Source organism: Xiphias gladius, chromosome 19 (assembly GCF_016859285.1).
Source record: "Xiphias gladius isolate SHS-SW01 ecotype Sanya breed wild chromosome 19, ASM1685928v1, whole genome shotgun sequence".
Classification (NCBI taxonomy): domain Eukaryota; kingdom Metazoa; phylum Chordata; class Actinopteri; order Istiophoriformes; family Xiphiidae; genus Xiphias; species Xiphias gladius.
Genome location: NC_053418.1, coordinates 21,728,703 through 21,747,658, shown reverse-complemented (window position 1 = coordinate 21,747,658; position 18,956 = coordinate 21,728,703). Strand labels below are relative to the sequence as shown.

General features: G+C 39.0%; 1 long non-coding RNA gene across 4 annotated transcripts in view; it reads right to left on the bottom strand.

Annotated features, from left to right (window-relative positions):
* The window catches only part of LOC120805240, a 43,680-nt gene that overhangs the window by 6,192 nt on the left and 18,532 nt on the right, over positions 1-18,956 (bottom strand). For 2 of the 4 annotated variants that reach the window (XR_005709535.1, XR_005709538.1), the window contains exon 2: positions 932-1,002. The exons of 1 other annotated variant lie outside the window; for it this stretch is intronic. This is a non-coding gene — a long non-coding RNA (uncharacterized LOC120805240). Of the gene's footprint in view, positions 1-931; positions 1,003-5,023; positions 5,150-18,956 lie in introns of those variants that run through there. One more of the 4 variants, XR_005709536.1, reaches the window with a different exon arrangement.

The window sequence follows — 18,956 nt, the reverse complement described above, 5'->3', positions numbered from 1 at the left end:
TAAGTTTCCCTCTTCATATGGTTGTACTGCCAACATTTGCGATAATCAACATATTGTACACATGCAGTATGTTATTACCCAGAGCATTACCCTATGTCCTGCTGGAAATTAGTTGAGCGCAGATGAAAAGGAGGCAATGGTAATATTTACTCGTTGCCATAGTAGCAGCGAAACGTGCATATATAAAAATCTTTAAAAAGTAGGCCAGTGAAAAAAAGGTAAGTGTGCAATAATGCAGACATGGTACACAATAAGATTTTTGTAATTTGTGTGTTAAAAAGCTGGGAGGTTATTTATAATGCATGTGCACTGACTTTTTACCTTTGTGCTTTGCATTACACTATTGCATTTGTGTTGGTAAACCTTTTGTTAAAGAAGAAATGTTGAAAATGTCTTTTTCAATAACAAAAAGGCCTAAAGATTTATAGAGGCTGATGCCTGAGGCGGTAGTATCAGAGCTTGCATGAGCTCAGGGATATATGCATTACACACATCCGTACCAACAAGAAATACTGCTGAAATGAAGCACTGCCCTCAAAGCTATCACCCCTCTCAGTGGGGCAATAAAAAACAAGCACACTGTGTGGTACACTGCTTGACATCTTTCTTTTCAGCCAGCTTGACAATATTTCCTGCACACGTAAGGTTTGCCAAAAACATCAATGAGTGTTGGACCAGTGTTTACCTTTGTGCAAGACCTCATATGGCCATCTGTAGAATATGCAGCCAGTGATGATGTCACTGGGACAACCACCAACAAGCCTCCTTCATTCTAATATTTGCCTACAGGAAAACGCAAAAAGACAGCAGCTCGTCCATATCTAGGATAACGCGCTCAAGTGTTCTCAACATGTTGGGTGGAATGTGGCTGTTGTGTGAGTGCATGCGCAGGTTGAGGTTTTTATGTCGGCCAAATGCTGACTTCACTTACCACAGTAGTTCCATCCATCCTGCCTCCCGATCCGCCAGCCAAGCCCTGTTTCCTACCATTTCTCCCAGGGACTGCAGATGAGGGGAAAAAGAGACTTGATTCAAGTCCTAACATTTTGTAGCTGGGGATGGAAAGAAGTGAAAAGACCACCAGATGCTGAAAAAGAGGGAACCCACACGCTTCTTTGGTTGCATTCCATGCAAAGTCTCAAAGCTACTGTTTTGGGTTGGGTTAATATCATTCACATCAGCCCAGGCATGACAGCCAGATTTTCTTGTTCCTCACATTCACATTTTTTCCAAACAAAATGACGTTCCAGGCTCAAAAAGTATAAAAATTATTATCTACAGTGGCATGAAAAAAGGTCAAAGTTTCTGTTACTGTGAATAGTTAAGCAAGGAAAAGATGATCTGATTTCCAAAAGGCATGAAGTTAAAGATGTAACATTTCTTTAATATTTTAAGCAGGATTACTTTTTTATTTCCATCTTTTACAGTTTGAAAATAACAAAAAAGGAAAAGGGCCTTAAACAAAAGTTTGGGCATGGTCAGTACTTAGTAACCAGACCTTTGACAAGTATCACAGCTTGTAGACGCTTTCTGTAACAGCTAAGAGTCTTTTATTGTTTGGAGGATTTTCGCCCATTCTTCCTTACAAAAGGCTTCTAATTCTGTGAGATTCTTCGGCCGTATTTCATGCACTGCTCTTCTGTCAACAGATTTTTGATGATGTTTAGGTCGTGGGGACTGTGAGGGCCATGGCAAAGCTACAGCTTGCTCCTCTCGAAGTAGTCGAATGTTGATTTTAGAGGAATGGTTTAGGATGATTATCCTGTTGTAGAAGCCATCCTCTTTTCATCTGCAGCTTTTTTTTTACAGACGGCGTGATGTTTGCTCCAAGAATTTGCTGGTATTTAATTGAATTCATTCTTCCCTCTACCAGTGAAATGTTCCCGGTGTCAGTACTGGTTTGGTTCAATCTCACTGCTCTTACCAGCGTTGTACTCACCAGCAGCCGGCTGTTTTCAGCAAAAAAAAAAAAACAAAACTGAATGCTACCTGCTAAGCACCAAATGGCACACACATACAAAGAGTGGAGCAACTTCTTTCTGCTGTCCCCACAGGGCCAAACAAAATTAGTTAATTTTAGTTTTAAGTTTCAGTTTTAAGTGAATTAATAAGCTCCCATAATATGACTATGACATCAGCCCCTCTACCATCATGCTGAACATTTGGAAGAGGAAGCAAGTTTGCTGCCCCCTCAGGATATTTTGTGTCTGCTCCATTAGTGCAGCCAAAGCCTCCATTTTCCAGACCCACAGTTGTTCACTAATAACTCTGCTGAGATTTACTGCCCTGTTGGACAGGTAATTGTCAAACCTACTCCGGTGATTACTCTCAGACACAACCCATGCTGTGTAAGACTAGTGGTAAAGAAGTACTTTCTCACGCCAAAGCTACTGTAGAGGCAGTAACAACAAGGTAAGAACCTGAGGGCATCTACAAAAATACCACTGTGGCAACTGGCTACCTGCAATACCACAAGATAAAATAAAACCATGTTCAGTAGCTGGTAAACTGTTGCATATGCATACAGTACTTACAATATTAGATCACAAATCAAGGATAACTTGTCAGGTAACGGCAAAAAACTGTGTATTATATACTATGCATTACAAATATTTATAACATACTTCGATACATAACTCAGATCCTCCTATAGACACTGCTTTAAATGAATAGTCTAAGACCATGTGTGTGAAAAGATGGAGACCATGAGACAATGACCAGTGCAAGAATTCTGAACTTGAAAACAGGGACACCAAACCACACTTGCGTTCCCTGTTTTCAACCAGATGCCCTGCAACCCACGTCTGTAATCACACAGTTGTAAAATAACTTTTTAAAGTTCAAGTTGTTCGTTTTAAGTGTTTTCGACAGCTGTTATCCAATCTGCAACATCTGCAAGACTAGTTTTTCTCAACTGCAAGATAAGCTCTGATACACAAATACCTTTGATACATTCATACCAGCAAGTCGAAACTGGCTGATTACAGCACTCCTAACACTTCATTCACAGGCCTGGAATGGGATGAGATGGAAATGTAGTCATAAATAGCTTTGCCAAACAGAGGTAAAGGGAAAGCCAAATGCAGCCCTGCAACTGTCTTGATCCTCCCACACAGTGGCTATGGAGTAACTGCGGTCATGGCTTTGAATGACCTGTTGCGTAATGATTTGACTCGACATAGGGAAAATAAACTCTCATTATCAGGAGGCAGCTACATTTTCAACGATATAAACAAAGCTTTTAAATCATTCATGGCAGAATTCTTATTTCCAAAAGTAACAACTGATACAAATGTAGCAGTAATTATACCTTAAAAAAGAGACTGTGAAAAAGAATCAAATCTTCAAGAACTCTACTTAAGCAGAAATAGTTGTAGCTGTAACCGGTTATTTCCAGCCTCTGATAAGAAGTCAGACATTACACAGATCATCAACAAATCGGTGAAGTGAACATAGCTCACACACACCAATATAACTGTAAACACAGAATTACCTCACAAGAAAAGAACGGGCCTTTCTCGTCAAACTCAAAAGAGGCCAATAAAGACAAGTTCTACCACTTCTAAGACTTCTAAGTAACTACAGTATATTTTTTAGCAGAGACCTTGGGGGAAACCAAAAGACAGCATCCCACGCTATGAGCACTGTTTGTCTTGGTAGAATCATCATTTCGTTTTTGCCAGTCCAACATTCACATTTTCTGCTTTGGCTCCATTAGACAGTTTATGAGTGTCTAGGACGTATTGGATCAGAGTTTTTCTTCCTGGAACTGAGAGTGCTGGTGGTGGACTGCCAGAGAGAAGTGACCTCAAGCGGTGTGACCCCAGGAAATGGGGTGGTACTGGAGGGGCTGAGGGGAGTGCCCTGGGAGCTCCAGCTACACTCTGCTCTCTGACTGTCCTCTCAGCACTGACCATGTCATGCTTCTTGAAATCCAATACACACTTATATTTAGCTGTCCTCTCTACATTTTACAACACAAACAGGGCCAACAAATGCCACTGATTTTAGTATGAGACTCAAGAGTTTGAGGCTGTTGTATGAAGTGCTAAGGTCGGTGGCAACAAACTGTAAGTGCTTTGCTGTTTTTTGTTGTTGTTGCAAATAACACATAGTGGCAAGTGACCAGAGAGATAAACAACTAAAAAAGAATGATACATGAAAGTCAGCTGTTGATGATACATCAAGACACCCGGGTAATGATGTTGGAACTTTACACATTTAAAGAACCAGTTAATATAGCTCATTCCTACAACCTTTCAGCAACTATCATATTTAAAAGACAGCTCACCAGGTGTAAGCACCAGAATATCTCTTGAAAAAAGAGAAGCACTGGGTTGTGCAATGTGTGTACGCATGCTCACACAATACATTTCTCCGCTTACACATATCATGACTGTGCACATTCCCAGTATGACCATTCCTCTACTCCATCAGCAGACACTGGAGTAGCTGGTGATCAAGCACTTAAGTGAATAACTCTGAACAATAGTGGAACATTTGGCATGAATAGTGTTTAATCTACTAGACTATTCCCCTGTATTGAATAGTTGGCTCAGTTCCAAACAAACAAAAATGAGCTGCATGTAGGTTTAGGACATAGAGTCTGTCCCCGAAGGTAATGCAGTGGAAGGTTTAGGGAAACATTAAACCGGCACATCGCATTAAAAAGAGGATGTAGCTCAGTCACATAGAAGCCACTGGCTGAAATCCTTTTACACATGACTTCCTGTGCATAGGTGGCACTGGACCCTGTGTTCGTGTAGCTCCAGAAGATTCTTCCTCACTTCAGAAAGTCAGTGAGATGATTTTAGATGATGGGCTCCCTGTCCTTAAACAGGTATTGTAACACAAAATAATGCTGGCAAAATAAATCACACATACAGTAGAGCACAGCACATAGTACTGTGCCATGTGACAAGTTTTTTTTTTCTGCCCAGAGATGTATTGGCAAATATAATCCTAGTCAACGCTCTTTGATGATAAAATACTGCTACGACAAAATAATTACAAATCATCTTACCCTTACATGTCTTCCTCTCCTCCTTAAACTTGAGGACGCGATGACACCCACAAACACTGGACAAACTACTCCAGGAGCATAAACCTTATGACAGAAAATACACTATACAACATACAGAAGAGCTGGTCAGTAACGACTGGAGGTCTAACAGCAGATGACTCCACAACTCCCACGAGAACACCTGTTGTCTCGTGTTCCTGTGCCAAAACAAACATGGATGGCAACAAGCAGCTTGCACTGTTTATAGAGACATTTTTTTACTAAAAAGGTCAAAATTAGCAGAAACAAAAGTGCAGAGTTTCTGTAAGATCCTGGATGGAGGACCTCGGGCAACACAGACTATAAAACTTTATGTAAAGCTTTTTATTTTAGAAGTGAGGTCACTGGTCGCTGATGTCAGTTGCAAATATCAGACATGTTTAAAAAAATCTTTATGGAGAACAACTGGCAGATCCTGGATCTGAAAACTTGAATTTGAATTTGAATCTTTACATATCGCACACTATATGATTTTATCTGCCGAATGTCAATGCCAACTGACCCTGACTTGAACAGACCTACATCAACTTGGTCCCATTAGTCATCACAACCAAATCATATTCAAAATTGGTAGTAATGTATGTCCCCATCTTTAGTGGGTATACTATGATATCTTATGATCACATCTGGCTGCTCTAATGGCACTGACCTGTATCTCTCTTTTTCACTATCTATGTTTACAGAGGACCACAACAGAATGTTGATTTATGAGCACAAGTTTTCCTTTTTGCGTAATTGTCCTCTTGGCGAATAAAGATAAAAGATAAATAAAAGATAAATTGTGTTTTTGAATTTATAACAAATGACCTAATGATCTGAGTTAAATTTACCTTAAAACAGCCACTGGACATGCTGTTCAGAGTCTATGAAAACATCACTCGGGAAAACAAGCACTTTTCCCGACAAGTTGCAGCTGGTTAATTCTGAAAACCACTGGATTAGAAAACTGACAAATTTGTGCACACTTGGTAAACCACTCCACTGCAAACCTCATCTGCTCAACCAGTTCAGCAAACGCAGTTTAAGCTTCTTTTGGGGACAATTTTAAAGCTCCAAAGAAACAATTTTACCATTTTACTGTATATTGAGAACAAAACAAAAGTGTAAACTTAAGGGCGTCAGAAGCCATTTAGATTAGCACAAAGCCAAACTGCTATATTTCACAGAGAATCACCAGACTTGGCAGACTCAGCTATGTCTGTAAAACCTGATACAGAACTTCTGTAGCCAAGGCTCATGATGCTATCCCATACAAGTCAACGGCTCAATTTTACTACACTAATTGCTTTTCACTTTTGCAATGAAGGCTTCCCCTAAGTTAGGGCTTCTACAGTCATTTAATGTACCACATGGGTGCTGACACAAGCCCTCTTCTTTAACAAGCTCCATGCTGGTTAGTATTGAGACCAGTAAGCTCCAGTAAGGCTGAGAGTGAAGAAATTCAAGCTGCTTTTCTGTATGTTTAAAGAAATGGAAAGTTTTAGGTGTAAGACTCAAAACAAAAAGGTCAAGTACTCTGACCTGACTTTTACTTTACTCCCTGGGACATTCCTGCAAAATGACCTCATAGGGGACAGCAGGCCTGGAAAGCAATAAAATCCGTCTCAGTGGAGATGGCTTTTCCATCATCTCTCCGGCTTCATTGCTCAGGGCCGAGGTTCAAACCTGCAGTCTGGGACTCCCTGTGGCAGCTTCAAGGATAGGGGGAATAGGTCGTAACAACTTATACTATTCAGATATAAACTCAAACACCTTATACCCTTATAGCACTATAGTCACTACGGGCCGACTTTATAGCCTTTCGTAGCTAAAAGGTTAGCTACTGCAGGCCAACCGTTTTGGAAAGCGGCAAAGGTGAGCAAATAAGCAGAATGAGGTGATTATCTGTCAAAAGAACGAAGAAAGGGAAGAAAGGGAGAAAGAAGAATGGGAATGCAGTTATCAGTCTGAGCGACAACAAATCCTACAAAGTGCATGAAGTGTTTTTTGTTCACTTCTGTCGTAAAAAAAAACATTAGAAGGGAGCACAAAACTCATCAAGGCCCGAAGTGTGCATGCGCATATCAAGTCCATGGCAGAGAACAATATTTCGAGGAACGGTCTTTGATAAATCCTGTTAACATTGCGCAGAACAGCGAAAACATTCTATTCTATATATGAAATCAGAAAATGTGTAATAATAATAGTGTTAGTTTAACAAAAAAATTTAGCTATGTGCTGACTCCTATATTATTAATGCACTAACCCCACTGAACATCCGATTCAGTTTAACTGACAGAGACCTAAAACAGATACTTAATACTAGAAACAGCTAATGTGTATTTGAAACTTAAGCAAATTCTTGATTCAAGAATACCCTTACTTACTTAGCTTTAAATTAATCAATTGTTCAATTTCAGCATCTTTTTGATGATAAATTACAATTACACATTGGCACTTGTAAATGAAAATATGAATGTAATGGGTTTTTTTTTTAACCAAACACGTGAAGCTGGGGGGAATGGTACTTTCTTCCCAGCATGAGCAGTGTTTTTCTTCTGCCCTGAGGAGTATCTGTATCTGTAAAGCTTCCTTACCAAGGTTTACTCTGCTTTGCAGTGGTGGTGTCACCACATCGTGTTTTGCTTGTAGAAGGAGAAAACAAAAGCCTTAGGCAAAACACAAGGAAAAATTCAGCTACATTGGTGAAATCACAGTATAACTCGCTAAACAGCCATCCAAACAGCTCCCTCTGTGACTTCCTCTGACTCCAACTGAACACGATAGTGGCCATCTAAAGCCAACAGTGGAGACACTGCAAAAACTACAAATGATAAGTCTGCAAAACAGTGCCTGACTGCTTGGTGTGTATGGGTTCTTATCCTGAAGGAAACAAAAAGAAACTGGGTGTAAGAACACTTAATAAATCAGGTTTCTGCAGAAAGCTGGAAATAACTTTTTTTAAGTGCCTGACAGTGGTTCTGTGAGGCAGCTATAATACATATTCAGTCAGTGTAGGACCTCATTGTAAGGTTTAGTGGCACATGTCCAACATAATCTGTGTAATATAAAGACATACGCAGAGAGGATGCAGACTTTGGATTTCATCCAGATTCAGTACATTAACAAAAGTGGCCTTGACTCGAATCACACTGATCATATAACTTATGTAAATATTCAAGATTATACCATTGACTTCACACTCAGCACAGTAACACACAGAGTTTACATCATCTCGGCACATTGACTGGACAGACAGACTTGTGTAATAATGTCTGTCTGGGGCTCTGGCCTTTTTAATGGCACTGCTTTGCCTGGCCAGTGGAAATAGCTGACTAAATATTGGCAAAACTGTCAAGACTAAATATTGGCTCGAAGTACATGGAAGCTATGACTGACAAACATTTGGTAACTGTGGTTCTTCTCTTTCAAGTTAAAGTATTTCGGCAGAGGTATTATAATTCAAGCATAACGCTCAGTATTTAAAACACTCTTTAAAGCAACAGGTCACTAGCAATTTTTTCTGTGACTGAGTAACCCAGTAATTAATGTACTTTATTCTTCTTTTCTGCAAATAGAGCTGTAATCAAGTATGGCATCTACCATAAATAGCCGTAAAAATGAGAGCTTAGGTTTGAGTAAGTGTCTGACTAGAGCAATGCTCTAAACTTGTGCAGAACAATAAGGCTTTTGACTAAACATTCAGCAAATTGCTACCTTAAGATCATTTAGGCAAGGGTACAAGAACAGAGCTCTTGGAGAAGAAATCTGCTGAATTGCCCTGGCGGAACAGCTATGTTATAAAGTTTTACTTATGAGACAATTCAATCGACAGGAACCCTATTGTTCCAAAGTGAAACTGGCTGGCAGTTTTGGAAAGGGAAACTAATGAAACCTTTAGTTTGATTGCTGTTGCTGTAACTTTTGAGTATTTTCAGCAGGAACTTTATGTCCCAACATCAGGTCCTCAGCAATGACATGCGACATTTACAACGATCTGTCAATTATGACTGTCAGTTATGCTCTGCCACTTGGAGGAAGTTAAACACATGGCACTCTAAAGTATGCACTGCACACATTAATCTGCAGGGAGCCAGTGGCACAGGGTAGCATTTCAATAGTGAACAGTGCACACTTCAGAATTGCCCTAAGCTTCACATTATGTCCCACTCGGATGAATGTGCGTTTACCTTGGGCTTCAATAGGGAAGGGTGGGGGGCAATCAGGGTAGTTTCCCAAGCCTTGATTCAAATGCCAGAATGATCAGTTACTGTTGTAGTAAACTACAGAAATGACACAAAGTTTGGTCCATGCATACTGCCTGTTCAGTTCAAATGCTCTAACCAAAATAAAATCTGAGGGTCATCTCCTTTATAATCATAGCTGCAACCCAAGAAGTGGAGGAACTAATAGACATGAGCTTACATGTTCAGAACTGTTGCCAAGGTAAATTTCCAAACTGAACACACAAAGAATCCAGGAGTGCAGGACTGGTCTTCTGTTGTAGTCTGAGCGTACAGTACAAAGAACCTGCAGACGCTCAGCCAAATTATGAGCTCAACAATGGCCCGTCAAAGCAGTCTGCTCTAAGAGGATCCTAAGTGTATGCATATGTTTTGTTGAGAAGTGCAGGGATATTAAGCTTCTCTCTTTTCTGATGTGGTCAAGGAAATGCCTCACTGCTCCATTCAAGCCATGTTTAGTTTACAGCAGTAAACATTTTGTAGCCAGATTTCCCCATGCTATAAGACTCATGGTATAAAATCTTTCCGAGGCATGTACTAATTATAAACTATAAAATTTGAAAATCACCTTACTTTACTGAGAACTGTTGAATCCCTTAAACTATAAGAAGGATATTGCCATTTCTCCATCAACTGCACATTTCTGAGAGCTTGATAATGTGAAACTATTATTTAACTCTCAATCATACATTAGTTCTTTTAATAACTGACCTGTGAAAACAATGCTCTAGTTTGGCAGCTGAACCCAGGCACACTGCAACACATTATCTCATGCAGTGGAAAAAGCAATTACTACTCTGTGGTTCCTTTGGTTTTCTCCTGTGAAATTGAGGTCTGTCTCCGGAGTAAGGGCAAAGAGCATATTTTAATCTGGAAAATATTACAGGGGGTGGAAGAACATGGGAAACAATAACACAAGGAGGATTCCTCTTCATTCTGCTGGGTTCTGTGATTTGGTCATATGCTTTAGTCTGCAATTTCAGCCGACTACAGCTTCCCGCTTGGCCACTGCCCTTTGCTACTCTTTCCACCTCCCTCTAAAGTGGGCTTTTGTCTTAGCTGGCCCAAGAAGATAGAATGGCTGGAGAGCAGCTCAGGAAGAGCAGAAATCCCTTAGGTAAAAGTTTGGGGAGAATTAGTCTGCACTACAATAGGTTGTGGTTGCTCCAGTTCATTTCAAAGATTAATGTTCATTCCGCTTTGAGCTTTCAGGTAAATGTAACATCCTCTTGCCGGTAGAGTTGTAATAGATGAAACTGGTGTGTTATGAGGTCTTGCTACCCTGCGTGGAAAGTATACCGTGTTCAGTCAAGGACTTTCTCTTCACACATGGAGAAGTAATCAAACCATGGAGGCAAATGGAGCGAGTAGGTCTTCCTTCAAAGCAGAATGATTCCCTTCTGTTTTTGACATTGAGACAGCCAAAGCCTTCCAGCAACTGATTAACTACTGTTTTCACAGAGGAAACCATAACAAATGATTTGTAAGCTGTTGTCTGACAAAAATCACCACAGGGACACTAAACGGAAAATCTAATCTACGTTTGCTTCCTGCTGGGATGAATTGTGGAAAATACCTCATAAAAAGATAAGGCTACTGAGAGAAGAAAAGATGTAGTAAAAAATTACTCAAAACCAAACACCCTTCTGTTTGATGTCTTAAGCTAAATGATTAAATAGTTTGGATATTTTTAGATGTGCTACAGTCATGAGGGTCCATACAGAACTTGATGGAGGTGATTTGTGATGCACATCTGCATAAGGGATGTGCTAATACTCTCCACAGCCTGGTATTAGCAGCCATATCTTGAGAAGCTAATGTATAATGAAGGGAGGCAGCAAAGTCCTCAAACACAATATCAACTGCTCATTTAACACAGAATGATCTGAGAAAGTCTGCAGCTTCAAAGTATGGCTTTGCTGACTGTGTGGTCCGTTTCCATCTGTAAAGACTTTCAAATACAACCTTCTAACGCACACTGAACACTAAAGCCAACAAGTCAACAAACATGCCTATTTATTACTCGTACAACTACAGTATAAAGATCATGATCTCTTTCCACTATATTGGAAATAGTCATTCTCACAATGGGAGGAGGAAACTGAACCTTTTCTAACCGGTTGCAGGCTGTCTGTGAGTGGGGCACTGCACGTAATCAGTAATGTTATGGCCATGGTGAAGTCATGGAAACAGGGATACTCAGATGGAACTGTGGAAATGCTGTGATTTTTACAATCTGAGCAAAACCTTCCCATACAGCAAAGTTCACCAGGAAGTTAAGTGTTATTGCACATACAGTACTTGCACTGTTCAAACGTAAGGCAATACATTGGCAAGGAGAGAGGTGAGAAAACAGATACCACTCTCATGTCTGTTCAACCTAAGGCCAGCAGCCAGTTAGCTTAGCATAAACTGTGCAGACATGGCCAATGTATCTTGTGCAGCCTTAACTAACAGAAAATCCACAGCTTGGATTCATCACTTTTTTAATGGTGCGTTTGTGTGACCTCATTCAACCTGTTAAATCTGGAAATATCAAGTGACCATGTTATATTTGCCAGGGGTTTGCATTCAGCTGGTCGGCATTCACTGGTAAAGAGATTAGATGAAACAGACCAATAAATAAAATACATAAATATAAGACAAATAATCCACTGTTTGTTATTGTTAGCAGCCCGGACATGTTGCTTATCAACATACGTGCTGTTACATTTCCATATCATAATTTGTTAAAATGGTAGTTATAGTTTGAAAGTTAGCAAAAGTTATACTTTTGCTTTCATTATATTAATTTACAATTATTTATTTCTATGGTGCCATGTATTAATTTTTCTTATATAATTATTATCATAGTATTATATTAATTTGAGTATCATGAAATTTGCCCACAATAACCTCAAGGCCCACAAAATGCAGCATTAGCCCTGGTCTCTCAGGTGGTAAGAAATCGCAGTGATTGATCTTTCCTTTAATTTGTCGACTGATGTCAACACACCAAAGGCCTGGGAATAAAAGGAATATAAAGGGGTATTTTATAACTTTTAAGTTCAAATGGTTTGGAGCTCATTAGCAGAGTAACATTTTAGCCAAAATGGAAAATAATTTAATATTCACAGCGGGTTCAGTGTTTATAGTAGGGTCAAGCAAACACATGCTTTGTTGAAACACAGGGATGAAAAAGGCCACACTTGACTGATTTTGATCACATAAACTGGAGTGAGTACTCCCTGGGAGTTTCAGGTCAATGGCTTTCACTTGGGAAACCTGCTTATTAAGTGAAAATGTGCTTAATAAAATGCAAAGATGGATAAAATTAAAAACAAAAGACACAATTTATAAATCTGTTTTGATTTGTGTTTTGCTTGTTAGGTACATAAAAAGCACTTAGATGTCAGTAATCAGATTTGGCAAAGGCAAGACAAAAGATTTATCACTCCATGCTGTTCATTAAGAATCATAATGACTGGGGTGCTTCAATTTTAAATCAAAACATGGTGACCTATACTATATGGTGTGAGACTGATTCAGTTCTTAGTATGGGGTGCTTACGACTGCCTTCAGTTTACGGGATATTAAATAAAGGTGTTGCTGAAGATAAATTTTTATACTTACTGGCGTAAACATATTCATTGAAGTTTGCCTGCGCTTAATTTTCAAGTCTCAACATTTACTTACTACTTGTAAATGCCTACCTCTAATTTTTGGGGATTTTAGTTCAAGCTTCCTATCAACAGACCTTCTCTACTCTCTGGTCAAGTGTTAGTGTACAAGCAATCTTCCAACACACCACAAAGACAACACACATCAACATCAGGGTCAGACATGTATGCGTAAAGCGGGTTGCTTGGTGAAGAAGGGGTGACAAAGGACATGTATTTAACTAGCTGGCGACATAAAAAACAACAACATGACTTACTGTGCTGATTCATACAGCCTGATCCACATATCATGCCAACATATGTAGTATGTGTACAAGGCCTGACACAAGAATTCTGTGGGTCATTAGTGGGGTTGGCTGCGAGAACAGACTCTTGTGTGTCGGTCCCAAATTTGCTCTAAGCGTTGATTTAGCAAGCACCATGCTTTTCTGTTTTCTCCGATTCCTAAAAGCAATGTTTGGACGTACTACACTTACATTTATGCACTGGTTACACGTGTCAATGCACATATACCGTATAGTTTTTTCAGTGACATAAAGCTTATCAAGCATGTATGATATATAAGTTCACAAAAGACAGAAGGTATATAACAAAATGTAACAACTGCAAAAAATTAGTTTCAAAAAATGATACCAACCACTAGTCCAACACAAGTCCTTGGCATGAGGATATTATTGTAAGAGGTATTATTTTAGCAATGCTGCACTTTATCAGTTTCATCCCACAGAAAATGATCAAACAGAACTTCTCTGACAGGCTGGAGACTTGTAGATACACATATTCTATGATGAAATTATTAGTACCAAAATTTCCCATTTTGGGATATCATCATAAACACTATGATCTCATGACTTCTTACACATAATGCTTCTCTAATGCTACTTTGTTCAGTGTCAGACATTGTAATATAGTAACAGTGTTTAAAGTAAGGCTGAGCTATGGGTTTTCAGGGTGTCCCTGCTGTCATCAGTAATTCCATAAACCACGCGGAAATGAGCTATGGTTCATCTTGAACCAGAGTGCCGTACCCATCATTCCCCAAGCTGTTCTTTACCCAGGACATCGGTGATAAAAGCTAGCAGACCTCAACCTAAATACACAGCTACAGAATACACCTTGTTCTCTATAGTCCAGCGGCTGATACCAGAGAGAAACAGGCTACGATCCCTGTGTTAACATCTCACACCTGGCTTGGAGGCTGGCTTGTTAAAAATTGATATTGTTGCCTAATAAATGTCCAATAATATTTGAGAGAGCCATGAAGGTGAAATTTAAAGAGTGATCACCACTGCTATAAAAACAAAGCTGTCAAATAAATATGTGGGATGAGCCTAACGTAACTGAGATCCAAGATTCATGATTGGCTCCAAGTGTGACTTGAAGATAATAACTTTCACTGCTAAGCAGGCCCTGGCTGCAGTGTGTGTTCCTGCCTGTCAGAGTTGCAAAACATAGTGTTTAAAGAACATCAGGCATTTAGCAGAGAGTACATACATATCGTGTTGAATGTGTAATGTCCTGTTCTTCCTACAATAACAAAGTTTTGTAGGGAGTTTTTCGTACTTGCGCAAGCAATGGCCATAGGGCCAAAAAAGTAGGTCAAATATGCTGCTGACATAATCCATACAGTGTCACAAACTCCACTGAGAGCTCAGATTTCTGAAACCTTAACTCTTCTACTGACAGCCTCCCCTGATGATAGAGCTATATGTGTTTTCCATGAAAACTTCAGCACTCTCCTATATTACAGCGCTTTCCTCCTGAGTCTTTGACAGGCAATCGGGTTGCCTCCTTCAAATCTACTCATGAATACCCATATACAACCACTGCTGTTGTCTTTCACCAGCACATTAGGTCACGCATCATTATATTTACATAAGGATGGCCTTTATTTGTTGCTCTCTGCTGCTTCCATGGATCCCAAATCACAGCACTTGTTTAAAAAGCCTTTACCTGCAGAGCATGTTCCTTTGGATTCTTTCCAAATGATGTAAAGACGGCCCTCTTGTAAAACATGTCTGGAGACCATACGGTAAATCTTTGGCACTCATGACAAATAGGTATCGTAACCTTGATCTTTAAATTCCATGCTACAAGGCATGAGGTCAAAAGTAATATATGTAGGATAATGAGGTGGTTTAGGGGTTAATGCTTGTTTAGAAACAGGCTGCAAGTATAAACAACAGGGAAGTATAGTGAACTTCTGAACTGAATCTAAACTAATAAAAGTTGGTCACATGCTGCCTAATGTTATTTGCAGCTCCAGCTTTTTTGGCAATATATTGTCAAATCACTGCATGAGTTATGCTGAGTAAATTTCAGACAAGGCCACACAGGTTGCTCATGCTTTTCAACATCCGACTAATGAAGTCTGAATGAAATCCTGTTGCTCCGAATTCTCACACGTTCCATATTTACTGCTCTCATTTGGTGGTTTCTGCAACAGTTGGGGTGAGCTTGACAAAATCCTGAGCCAGTCCCATTCTTTCCACTCAGATCATAAAACTCAAAATTTTCCTCCCAACAGAACAGTCTTTGTAGGCCTAGCCACCAGGCACAATGTGTCCTACACAGCAAGGCCATGGAATAATTAAGCAAACTCTTTCCACGCCACATCACAGGGGAAAATATTAATATTTCTATTTTGATAAATTTGTTTCACTACCAGTTGATTCATATGATAGCCACACAGAATAAACATGGAAAAAAGGCCTATTACGACAGCAATTTACAAAACTTAATTCGCAGTTGTAATAAGCTTGTCAATCAAACATGGACAACAAACATTAAGCACCAGTAGGCCAGTGGTGACAAGGTTGATACAGGTCACCACAGAATCATCCATCATGGCTGGCGGACAGGAGACATGCTGGCCTTGTACATACCCGTGTTTAAACAAAGGTCACTATGGTGGCCTCACACAGTAAGCCCCTCATATTGGGTCCATATACTGACAGCCAACACACAACCTCCTTACATCTGGTCCCATTCATGAAAACATTACTCGGATTAAGTTAAATATCATGAGAAATGACATCCATCACAGTTCTCCCTTAATGGTAACTTTACTCTGATGACAGAAATTCTTATTTAAACTCAGTGCTGTAGGATTTTATATCAAAGATTTTACTTCTATATAATAAAAACATCAGTAATAATGTAGTAACTCTGCCTTACCCTTTCAACCCATCTTAGCCTCATACAGAGGTAAGAGCACTTAGCCTATGGCAAACTGCACCTTTTTAACTCTACTTGAGCTACTTTTTGATCCTGCATTTGTCTTTCTGGTCTAGATATAAGGGGGGTTGGGGATGGTAAATTTAAGGCTGGATTCCCTACAAAGCAGAGCAGCTGCAGGGTAATTTGATTATTTGCAAATTTGATTGGGAATTTGTACTTAAGTACAATATTAAGTGCAAGTCCTGCATTGTGATAGTCTTGTGGCCCTGTCTTCTAGATGGTCAGAATTAAGTTCAATATTCATTATTGTACTGAATATTGTTATATATTGTACTTACATGGTGCATTTTCCAAAATAAAGTTGTGTTTCATCAAATCATCACAAACTTACTGACATACTGTACAGAAAACCAAGAGCCAGGTAGTGCAGTATATTATGCATTTGATAGGAACTTGGAGGTAAAAGGGGCTCAACAGTTTTTTTTTTTTTTTTGCCCTGTGCCCCCAAATCCAGCTATAATATACTGAATATCTTTATTCCATATTTTATGGTTTTCTTATAATCTGTAAAAATATATCTGCTTATACATTTTTTGCACTTATTTGTAATATGTCACCTGTTTAGATGAAACATGTTAATGTGTAGCTCTTCATACTGAAGCTGAAATATATTCCACGGTATGCTGTCGTACCTTTAAGTAGTTCAACTTAGAAATGCATCTTAAAAACTCACCTTGCAAATTTGTAGGATTTAAGAAATTGGCTTACTAAATATTTTGTACAAATGTTTTATAATATTTTTATTCAAGGATATGGTTATTTTATACAGAAGATTTCATACATCCACTTGCCTTGAAAGCGATAAAAACTATGATGTCATGATTTTCCTCTCAGCTCTAAAAGGAGGCCCGTTGTTGCCGACACATTAGCTCATGGAAAAAAGGCTATGCTGTATATCCGTCATTCTAAAGCACTCCTAATTTCTTTGCAAACTGTTACACTTGTTTTCTACCCAATAGTATTTCCTCTTGAGTAGGGCCTCTGCAGCGCCACAGCTTTTATAATGAACAACATTCAAATGGGGACAGATCATGAGTTTCTAGGTTAACACCAGTTTTTTCCCCCCATATTTTAATATTTGAAACACTTATATATTAATTTTAAAATGCGGGGCTTATCTTATCTAAAAAAGCTGTGTTTGACATACAAAAGTGCTGCAGACTCACAATTCTTACTTCACTTCCTCATATCTGTGTGAGCTTGTTTTGTTTAAACTCCCATGCAAGTTGCACTAAGAGAATGAATACAATTCAATAATTTAGCAGCTATTACCAGTATGTGACTATTATTTTGCTGAATAAAATTTTTTTATCGAATCTGAAATTTACTTGATAATTTGGCCTATTTGTGAGTGTCAAAACTAATAACATAAATAAGCAATTATCCCATCTTAAACGCTACATTCTCACTCAACTGGCCACAAATTGTAGCTTTGAAGCTTTCCACCTGCTAATCTGGTTGAACTGGTAAACCAATGCACAACTCTCTCAAAATGCTCATTCATTCACCAACATAGAAACTCATCTGTGAAAAATTTCCTACATGAAGCCACTTTCCATGATCTCTCCCATGTGGTGCTAGCAGCTTAAAAATGGATACCATTGGTTGCTATTTCAATATGGTAGTAACATTTTCCCCCTGACATTTTATGATCCTGTGTTCCTCCACCTGCTGCGGATTAGTGATGGAAAGAGAACTAATCACTGCACCAACACCACGGTTTTGGATGAGACCCAATGAGTAAGAACGAGATTCACCAGTTAGCCACAAAGTCAGCTACAGTTTTCAGTGGAAGTGACAGGAGTGGAAAAAAGGAGGGAATAAACATCTGAATAATACTAGATCAGTATAACATGTGACGCAGGAGAAATAATATTCAGTCACATTTTCTTTGATCAAAAATCTCTTTAAGGGATTAACCTGTCAAATGTGTGACCGGTCCTTCAGTCTGGCTTAATCTTGGATGTTACGAAATGAATTTGTCCACGTCATGCTGGTTCAGTATCTTCTGCCAGGAACTTTGTCTCATAAAGCCAGTTGTACATTCTCGCCGTCTCATTAGGGAATCCATTTAGACACTTCCACTCACTCAAGGAAGAAACTTAATTCGACCGTGGAAGAAATCAACGGCCGCCTGCCTTTAAATACATTGACTCAACAAAGAAATCATACACAAATGTGAAACTAATATAATCCTTTATGTAATATACAAAATTATTATGTTTATTGTGGTGATTAGGTTCTTCACAGATATTTTACTCGTGTAATCTACAATCTGGTTGCATTTTCAGCACTTTGTAGTTTACAATATTTTCTTTCCGTTACTATTAAATTATGCCCCAAGGATGTTACAGCAAATGACATCAGAAAGGTTAAATGCTACTTAGTGTGAATAGCTTTTCCAGTCTTACTGCATTTGGCTAATAGTGCATGGGAACATTTCTCCAAAGTTGAAGTAAACCACATGAATGCCTACTGTACAAGAGGCCTGGATTTCAGTGATGCAGTGAGGCAACTATTTAAATCTATAGGCTTAAAGGGAATTGTACGTAGAAATTTAAACCAATACAATGGAAAATGCTGACAGTACAGTTAACAATCAGTAGGAGCACTCTAACAGCTGCATACACAGTAGAAAACAAAGAATGTATACCAAACTTTGGCATGAGAGAGACATGCGACTTTTTCTCATTCATTGTTAATTTTTTCCCCTTCCTTTTCTATTTTATACACATTGCAGCCCTTTCAGAGTTTATAGTTAACATACATAAA